Source organism: Tupaia chinensis, unplaced genomic scaffold (assembly GCF_000334495.1).
Source record: "Tupaia chinensis unplaced genomic scaffold, TupChi_1.0 Scaffold000065_1, whole genome shotgun sequence".
Lineage (NCBI taxonomy): Eukaryota > Metazoa > Chordata > Mammalia > Scandentia > Tupaiidae > Tupaia > Tupaia belangeri.
The window spans coordinates 4,577,345-4,586,535 of record NW_006159523.1 but is presented as its reverse complement, the minus strand read 5'-3'; the positions used below and the strand labels follow the sequence as shown (position 1 = coordinate 4,586,535).

At 42.1% G+C, this 9,191-nt stretch overlaps 1 protein-coding gene across 1 annotated transcript in view; it reads left to right on the top strand.

Annotated features, from left to right (window-relative positions):
- Positions 1-9,191, top strand: part of PHLPP1 (PH domain and leucine rich repeat protein phosphatase 1) — a gene marked incomplete at its 5' end in the record, with an annotated part of 251,315 nt that overhangs the window by 209,613 nt on the left and 32,511 nt on the right. The window lies entirely within an intron of this gene.

Here is a 9,191-nt window from a genome sequence, read left to right as displayed (position 1 = left end):
TGGGGGGCACATGCACCCTATACCAAAAACCTCCCCAAAAAAAAAAAAAATACAGTGAGACAAGACTTCACATCCACTTAGAGTGTCTACAATCGAAAAGAAAGTAACAAGCACAGAGAAGGTGTAGAGAAGTCAGAACTCTGATTCACTGCTCTTGGGAATGTAATGTGATGTAGCCAACTTGGAAAACAGTCTGTCAGTTTCCCAAACGGTTAAGCAGAAAGTGACAATATGACCCAGCAATTCAACTCCTAACTATATACCCAAGAAAAATGAAAGCATACATTTACACAAAAACTTGTACATGAATATTCACAGCAGTATTATTCATGACAGCTGGGACGTGGAAAGAAGTCAGATGTTCATCAGCTGATGAATGGGTAAAAGAGCCCTGGTATATCCAGGCAGTAGAATATTATTTGGCTATAAAAGGAAATAAAGTGTTGCTACATGCTACAACATGGATAAACTTAAAAATTGGTATGCTAAGTGAAAGAAGCCCAGACAGGAAAGGACACATTCTGTGTGATTCTTTTTATATAAAATGTTCAGAGTGGGACCAGCAGTTGGCATAATGGCTACATCGCTGGACTCCCATGTAGTCAATGGTGGTTCAGTCCCAGACCCGGTGGCTTAAACTCACGCTGGGCGCATGTCCGTGTGTGCCCAAGATCCAGAGAGGAGAATGGAGAAGAAGGGATTGCAGTGTAGCCATCGCCCCTGGGGGGTGATTTCTTACTTTCTGTCTCTTTCTGCCTTTCTGGTGAGTTCACACGCCCTGTAGCAAAATGATCATGCCCAGTGATCTCCAATCAATCAATCAATAAAGTTGAGACTGGCAAATCTGTAGGGATAGAGAGTAGATGTGTGGTTGCCTAGGACTGCAAGGGCAGGAGAAATGTGGAGTGTCAGGAGATTGCTTTTCAGAGGATGAAAATGTTCTGAAATTAGATAGTGATGAGGTTGCACAACTTTGTGAATAGACTAAAATCCACTGAATCATAAACTTTAAAGGCTGTATTTTATGTTTATATGAGTTTTATCTCCAAAACTGACGTTAAAAAAAGTCAAGGACTTAGAGATCTCTGCACTTATGATCTCTTCTCCAGGAATCTACCGGAGCTCCTTGGTCTGATTTGGATCCACTAGCCAGAGGTGGTTATTTAGATATGCACATGCTATAAAATTTACCCTTTTGAAAGTGTGCAGTGAGTGCGTTTTAATATTGGGTTGTTGGGAAAGTCATGACACATGTTTGCATAGAAAAACATAGAAAAATACACGACCTTCTTCATGACTTAATAGTAAGTTAAGTGAATTAAAGTGAAAAATATATAAGATTTAGCTGCTATGACGTCTTAGCTATACTTTAGGTGCTCAGTTGCCACACGTAACTAGTGGCTACCATGACAGACAGTAAAAATATGGGACAGTTCTGCTCGCGCAGAAAGCATTATGGACAGTGGAGTACCAGATGATAAGCTGCAGCCAGTCAAGAAGTGAATCGTACAATTTTGGTCAAAGGATTGATGGTGAATATTTTGGTGTATATTTTTATTTCTTTGTGAAAATGCGTCATGACTTTCCTGACAACCAATATATATCTCTGTATAAATGGAGATCTAGGACTGAAACAGAGATGAGGAGGAGAATGGACAATGTAATAATGGTAACAATGTAGAAAGTGAGGCTTAAAAATGGGAAGAGTAGAAAGAGTGAAATAGAACTTATTGATTGCAGTATAGGCAATAGGTGTGTCTTGAAGACTTCTAACAAAAACTGACAAACCAGATAGTGAATGATTGAATAGAAATCCAGGGGACTCAGACAATTAAATAAGGCATAAATATAAAGATTAACCACCAGAACAAACAACCGACTTCCCTAAATACCAAAAACACCCCAAAATTAACATATTAAAGACTATATATCCTGTAGTGTGGGAAACATAGCAGGTACATACAAATAGGAAATATTATGATAGAACTGAGACCAAACATCACATACATCAATACATGTGATAGAACTTAACTCATCCCCAAAATGGAAACAGCCCAGATGTTCATCAACTAAAGAATGATTAAACAAAATGTGGTATACCCATCTGTGAATAAGAAAGGAAAATAAGTATTGAGAGTGCTTTCTTATAAACACACACCTTGATCCTAAAGTCGCTTTCTTTCTCTCTTTTTTTTAATTGCCAAAGGACTTGTGCACTCGCCAGAGAGTGAGAGGGAGGTACAGAGTGGAGGTGTGGGAGAAGAGCCCCAGTGCGGCATGGTCACGCTGCCGTCCTTTCTCTGTTTCTCCTAGATTCTGATGAGATTTGGGATGTGCATGCACATGCTGGCAGGGCCGGGTTTCAAACCACTGTCAGCCATGTGGACCTGGCTGCTGTACCCACTAGGCTGTGAAGCTGGGTCGAACCACTTTCTTAAAAGGAAAAAATCCAGGACCAGGACAAGGAAACTCACTATTTTCATTATTATTCAGTATTATGCTAAAGTGTTACCTAGGCAATTAGCAAGAAAAAATTATTTGAGAAGTGAGAATTGATATTAAAAAAAAGATAAGCTTTATAGTTAAAATGCTATGATAGTTGAAAACCCTAGAGTATCTCTGATAAATGAGCTGAAACAATAAATTTCAGGAAGGTAGTAGGCTATAAAGTTAACAGGCAGAATTCAAATGCCTTCATTCGCAGAAACAATAGCCATTAGAAGGCATATTATATTGGTAGCAAAAACCCCATTCAAAATAGCATCAAGGAAGATGAAATACTCAGAAAAAAAAAAAAAAGAAATATGCAAAGGCCAAAAAAAATACTGAAACACTTCTGAAATTCACGATAAGAAAATTTGAACAAATGGAAGAATATCGCCTGTTCTTGGATAGAGTGACTTAATATGTTTAAGATATCAGGTTTTTGTGATTTTACTTGTAATGTTGACACACTCATAAAAATACCAAAAAAATCTTTAGCACAAAGGAAGATTAAATACTAAAAAAAAAAAAAAAAGAAATATGCAAAGGCCAAAAAAAATACTGAAACACTTCTGAAATTCACGATAAGAAAATTTGAACAAATGGAAGAATATCGCCTGTTCTTGGATAGAGTGACTTAATATGTTTAAGATATCAGGTTTCTGTGATTTTACTTTTAATGTTGACACACTCATAAAAATACCAAAAAAATCTTTATAGTGGAATTAGACAAATGAATGCTACAGTTCTATAAATTAGGCAAACTCAATGCTGCAGTATGGAATAAAGAAACATGCAAAAATAGTCCAAAAAACACTGAAAAAGTAAAACTACAGCAGGAAAACGAATCTTACCACACATCGAAGCATGAGTAGTTTTGTTCTTTCTGCTGAGAAGACCTACAAGCAGTGACACCTCAGTACGAGCAAGTATGCCTAATACCCAGACCTGGTGTTTCTTTTTTTGGGGGGGTGGGGAGAGGTTTTTGCTATAGGGTGTGTGCACTCGCCAGAAAGACAGAGAGAGACAGAGAGACAGAAAGTGAGAAATCCCCCCCCCCTCCCAGGGGGAGATGGCCATGCCACAATACCTTCTCCATTCTCCTCTCGGGATCTTGGGCTCGCACGCACACGCGCCCAGTGTGAATTTAGGCTTGCCGGGTCTGGGACTCGAACCGCGGTTGACTACGTGGGAATCCAGCGACATAGCCTTTATGCTAACTGCTGGTCCCCCAGACCTGGTGTTCCTAAGTACCGTTCGCCAAAAAAGGAACCAGGAATCCTCAGAAACAGCACTGATTGTAGCACTGCAGCATGGGAAACAGAAGATGAGCCCAAAAGTTTAAAAGTGCTCAGCCAACAATGAGAGCATGTACTAGTGGATCACGCAAAGTGGAGGTGCTTTGGGTTACCATCATAAAAAGTTTGTAAACCGCTGCTGTGAGAGCCATCAGCGCTGGGGTCAGCAGTAGCTTGGTGGTTAAGGTGCTGGACTCTCACATGGCTGACCACAGATCAAGTCCCAAAGCTGGTGGCTTGAAAATCATGCTGGGTGCATGTTGTGTGCATGCCCAAAGTCCTGAGAGGAAAATGGAGAAGGGGTGATTTCTTACTTTCCCTCTCTCTGTCTCTTCAGTGAATGCGCACCCTATGGCAAAAACCTTGAAAGAAAAAGAGAAGGAGAAAAAAGTTATCCCTTGTGAAGGTAGATGAAATTGTTAAAGAAGCGTGTTGTAAAGATAAGCAATAGAAAATTTAGAAAACTTTGATACTGCTGGAACATGTTAGGGACAGAAATCAGGAGGATTGTCTAAAAGAAGCTTTTTTTTGGGGGGGGGGGTTTAGACCATCTTGCCCACTTGGATTTTAATAGAATGTGAGTCCTGAGCTCCGGGAAAACCATTTAAATGATTTGTAGATGGCACAAACGCCTGTGCCTACAAAGGGGTGGCTGTTAGGGACTAAATCCTGTGCTCCGTTTCAGAGACAGAATTTGGTTGTAAAATTAAGGGTGTATGAGAAATTACTAAAAAGCAACAAACAAACCAAACCAAACTACCTAGATGAGCCAGATGGACAGACTGTGCCAGGGCCGCAGCATAGAGCAATTGCTCAAGAAGCCGGAAATGGATCTGTCTCGCTGCTGTTGTGGGCCGCTTTCCAGATGCTTTAGGGCAAGAGCCATAACTGTGTGTCTCCTTCCTCTGACTTTTGCACTTTCTGCTAAGGCAAGTTTTTGCGTATTATGCAATTCACTAACTCGTTTCAGGATTTCAGTCTGAAGTACTGGGTACAGTGGTTTTCATGTCATGTAGCAGATGCCCTGCCTGACCCCCAACTGTTTTTTTTTTTTTTTTTTAAATTTGAAAAAAAGGCTTATGAAAAACTTTTTCTCAAGAAGGTTTTTTTGTTTTTTTTTTTTTTTTTTTAAATTATCAGAGGGTATATCCTCTTACCAGAGAAAACAGAAAAACACACTCCCCAAGGGGATGTGATCATGCCACAGCCCCTTCTCCTCCATTTCTCCATCCTGTCAGGATTCAGGGCCTGCATGCACCACACATACCTGGCATGTTTTTTCAACCCTCTGGACCAGGATTTGAACCATAGTCAGCCATGTGAGATCCAGCTCTTTTCATCACTAAGTTTCAGGACTGGCCCTTTTCGTTTGTTTTATAAGATTTCTTTTACTTTATTTCTATGAGAGAGACAGAGAGAAAAAGAGAGAGAGAGAGAGACAGCTCCCTCTGTCTATCAGAGTCCCCAAGCTACGATTCACCTCTGTGTCAGCTCATCTGGACGTCAGGCAGGCGCGCGTGTGCCTGCTGTGCTCAGGGAGGTCCAGGTATGCAAACCTGGATGGACCCTTGTGGGTCCAGTTGCCTTATTGCCTGGCCCCTATTATTATTTTCTGTTGTTTGAATTTTGAAGACATGTGAAGGAATAACAGACTTTGGAGACCGATGAGATCTGGGTTTTATTTCTGGCTCTGCCACTAGTTACTGTTTGACCCTTGCTAGTTGTACTTTTTTCAGCTTCAGTTTCCGTCTCCTGCAAAATGGGAGGGGGATATTGTCAGGATGGTGGGAAAACCAAATGAGATAGCGAATAGGAAGCACCTGTGGTCTCTGCAGAGCACTTACCCACGGAAAGAAAGCAGTGTCACCGTGTGATGTTCTGCGTTTTCTCTGATCACAAGAGTATTGCATAGTGAGAAGGGTTGTGTGGATGGAGCACATTAAACAGTCGTCTTCTATAGTTACTACACAAACCTGTAAGAAGCTCGAAAAAGATGACCACATCGTAATGAGACCAAGGTCAGTGCTTTAGGAACTTAGTTTTTATAGGATTGGAAGCAGGGAGTGAGGTATTCAACCTATTCATTCAGTAAAACTGTTATCCATGCTGGAAAAATTTTGCAAAACTGCGTAGCTACTCATTTTGGTGGAAGAATGACACCTAGACCATAGAATCCATGTAGCTTTTCTCCTGCTGAGACATTGTGAAGTTGGGGAAAAGATGTGTTTTTTCTTTTCTTTTTTTAATAGAGGTTTTTGTCTTAGAGTGTGTGAGCTCACTGGGGAGAAAGAGACTGAGACAGTGAGGGAGAAAGTGAGAAATCATCCCCTGGGGGGATAGCCATGCTGGAATCCCTTCTCCTCCATCTCCTCCTGGGATCTTGGGCATACACATGCCCAGCATGATTTTCAAGCCATGGGTCTGGGACTTAACCATGTGGGAGTCCAGTGACATAACCACGATGCCATCAGCTGGCCTCAGAAAGAGCATTTTGAGAGGATGGAAATTGAATTTTTTTTTTTTGAGATGATAATAACAACAACAACAACAATGTCTTCTTAGTCCAGTTTTTGCTCTTTGGCATTAACCAGCAAGGTGATGCATCAGAATTTGACCTCCTTTGGAAACAGCCCGTGTAGTTTCAGCTGACTTACGTCCATTTCCTGGGACGTACACTGTGGGCCGTCCTCCCCTTTACTTTTGCGTGAATGGTTTGTAGTTCCATAAGTACAGGCGGTTCTGAAAGGATCAGAGGAGATGTCTTTGGGGGAATACTTTGGTCCCTTGATTCAGATACTGTGAGGAGTTTTATCTGTTTGGCACCTTTCTAGGTGACTACTGATGGGTCACTGTTTTCTAAAACGGTGCCCCTCATTTTCTGGCCTATGAATACACAGACATTCAGCAATGAATTCCCCCTCCTCTCTTTTCATGTGTCTATAACTACATATTTTCTAGAGAATTGTATTTTAATGAAGGTGGTCAGGTGGTTTCCCAGCCAACCTTAGCCTATCATATTTTCAGACAATAAAATAAATGTTTTACGTTTTAATGTATTCTGCTTCTGCACTGAAGAAATTCTTACCAAGAGATTGAAGTCAGGGTGGTGTAAGTGGCCAGGACCTGGCCAGCAAGACTCGTAAAGATGAGTAGCCGCGGTGCTGAGGCTGCTTTCCTCCTTAGTCCAGAACCACCCAGAAGCAGCATGGATGGCCTTTATCTCCTTCTGTAGCACACACGACTAATTTCCCATGACTATTTATGGTCTGCACAGCCCTTCTCTAACTTCCCTTTTTTATTTTTAAATGTCAACGGAGTACGTGTTTCTTTAATGGAAAATGTTCTATTTTGGGGAAGCTGCTTTTCCTCCGATAAGTAAAGGAGTGTGTGTGTGTGAGAGAGAGAAGTGTGCAAGATCAGAGAGTGTTAAATTAGAGGACTGAGTGTTTGGAATGACAATCTTGGTGAGGACTCCTAATACAAAGCCTCCTCCTTATCCAGGATTAAATGACTGTACCTACTCTTCCATATCCTTCCTTTTTAAGGAAGTTTTATCCACCCCCACCCCCTGCCGCCCTGAACAGATCACAGAATACTCTTGAAATAACAACTGAAGAGTTTCAGCCTAGGTGGTTTGGGAAGGGGAGAATGGTGCAGGTTATTAACGGCGGTGGGGTGGGGTGGGGTGGGGGGCAGGCAGATTTGCCCCTGGTCACTCACAGGTGAGTCGGACATGCTGAGTGCTCTGTTTCCCAGCCTGTATGCACTCGGGTGTCCATCGGGCCTAGCGGGTCAGCTCTGATTCCTGACCGCTGTCCTTGGAATGATTCGGAACCTGATCACGGCAAGGGTTCTGTCACAGTCCCCAGCTTTGCCTGATTCACTTTGCTGTGTTTCATAGTGACTGTGGAAGAGTGCTGTCACCTTTGACAGGTTTAGTTATCTTAGGTATAACTGTCGTGTATGTTTTATCCATTTGTTCACGCTATTGTCTGCCAGCTGGCAGCATATATATGATCTGCTTGTTGGTTTTAGTGCTTTTTTTTTTTAGCATTTACTTTAGGGCACATGTACTCACCAGAGACAGAGAGGGAAAGTGAGAAATGACCCCTGAGGGGAATGGCCATGCTGCAGTCCCTTCTCCCCCAGTCTTCTATTGGGATCTGGGCATGCACATCCATGTGCCCAGCAGGATTTTCAAGTTACTATGTCCAGGACTAGAACTATGAGTTGACTGTGTGGGGTTCAGCTGCAGGTGGTGTGCCTTAACCTCCACACCACCTGCTGGCTCCATGTGTTAGTGTAAATTTGATCAGAATATAATATAAATATAGAAGAGTGACCAAATGGAGCACTTAGTAATTTTTTCAACGTGACCACACTCATGTACCTATCACCTAAACCACGAGAGAGAATATTACAGATTCAGCAAACGCCAGACCCCCATCCTGGACACGGCCTTCCACCCCGCCAAAGAGTTAAAGCCATGCCAACTTCTATCCTGAGTTACTTTTGTCCAATTTTGAACTTTGTAGTTATAAAGTCATGCGGGGTGTCTTCTTCACTCAGAATTAGAGTTCCTTTTCTTTTTGGAGAGGTTTTTTGCTATAGGGCACGTGTGCTTGCCAGAAAGACAGAGAGAGACAGAAAGCGAGAAATCACCCCCCAGGGAGATGGCCACACTGCAATCCCTTCTCCTCCGTTCTCCTTTCGGGATCTTGGGCACGCACACACACGTGCCTGGGGTGAGTTTAAGCCACCGGGTCCGGGACGTGAACCGCGATCGACTACGTGGGAGTCCAGCGACATAGCCATTACGTTAACTGCTGGTCCCCCTGTTGAGATTCATCCTGTTGAGGTGTGTAGTCATAGTTCTTTGTTTCCATTGCTATATAGTATTCTGTTATTTTAGTGCAGGACATATTGTCTCCTGCAGCCAGAAATGTATGTCAGTGCAATGCGATTTGGGCATCTTATGGAAGAGGACTTAGTCGCTTTGTGTTTTGCGGTATTGAGATTTATCTAATGCCTAATTGTCTCATTACTGAGTTTTTAGCTCTTTTATTAGAAAATAGGCAGTTGTTTTCTGTTCCTTAAGTCAGAACATTACCTTACTTAGCTTTCTACAGGACTGGAAGCAGGGAGTGAAGTATTCAGCCTATTTATTCAGAGAAACTGTTAACCATACTGGAGGAATTTTAAAAAACTGAGTAGCAATTCATTTTATCACTTCCCCTTCTGCTCCCCACTGGCTATAGACATAATCACTTCGTGTCACCTCTGTGCTTCCATAAAAGCTGATTCATAGCTCTTTATATTTAATACGTATAGACAGCCGTTGTGTTCACTGTAGATGGTGAGTCAGGGATCCATGTCTGCTAAACTGAACTCCTCGAAATCAGAGCCTGT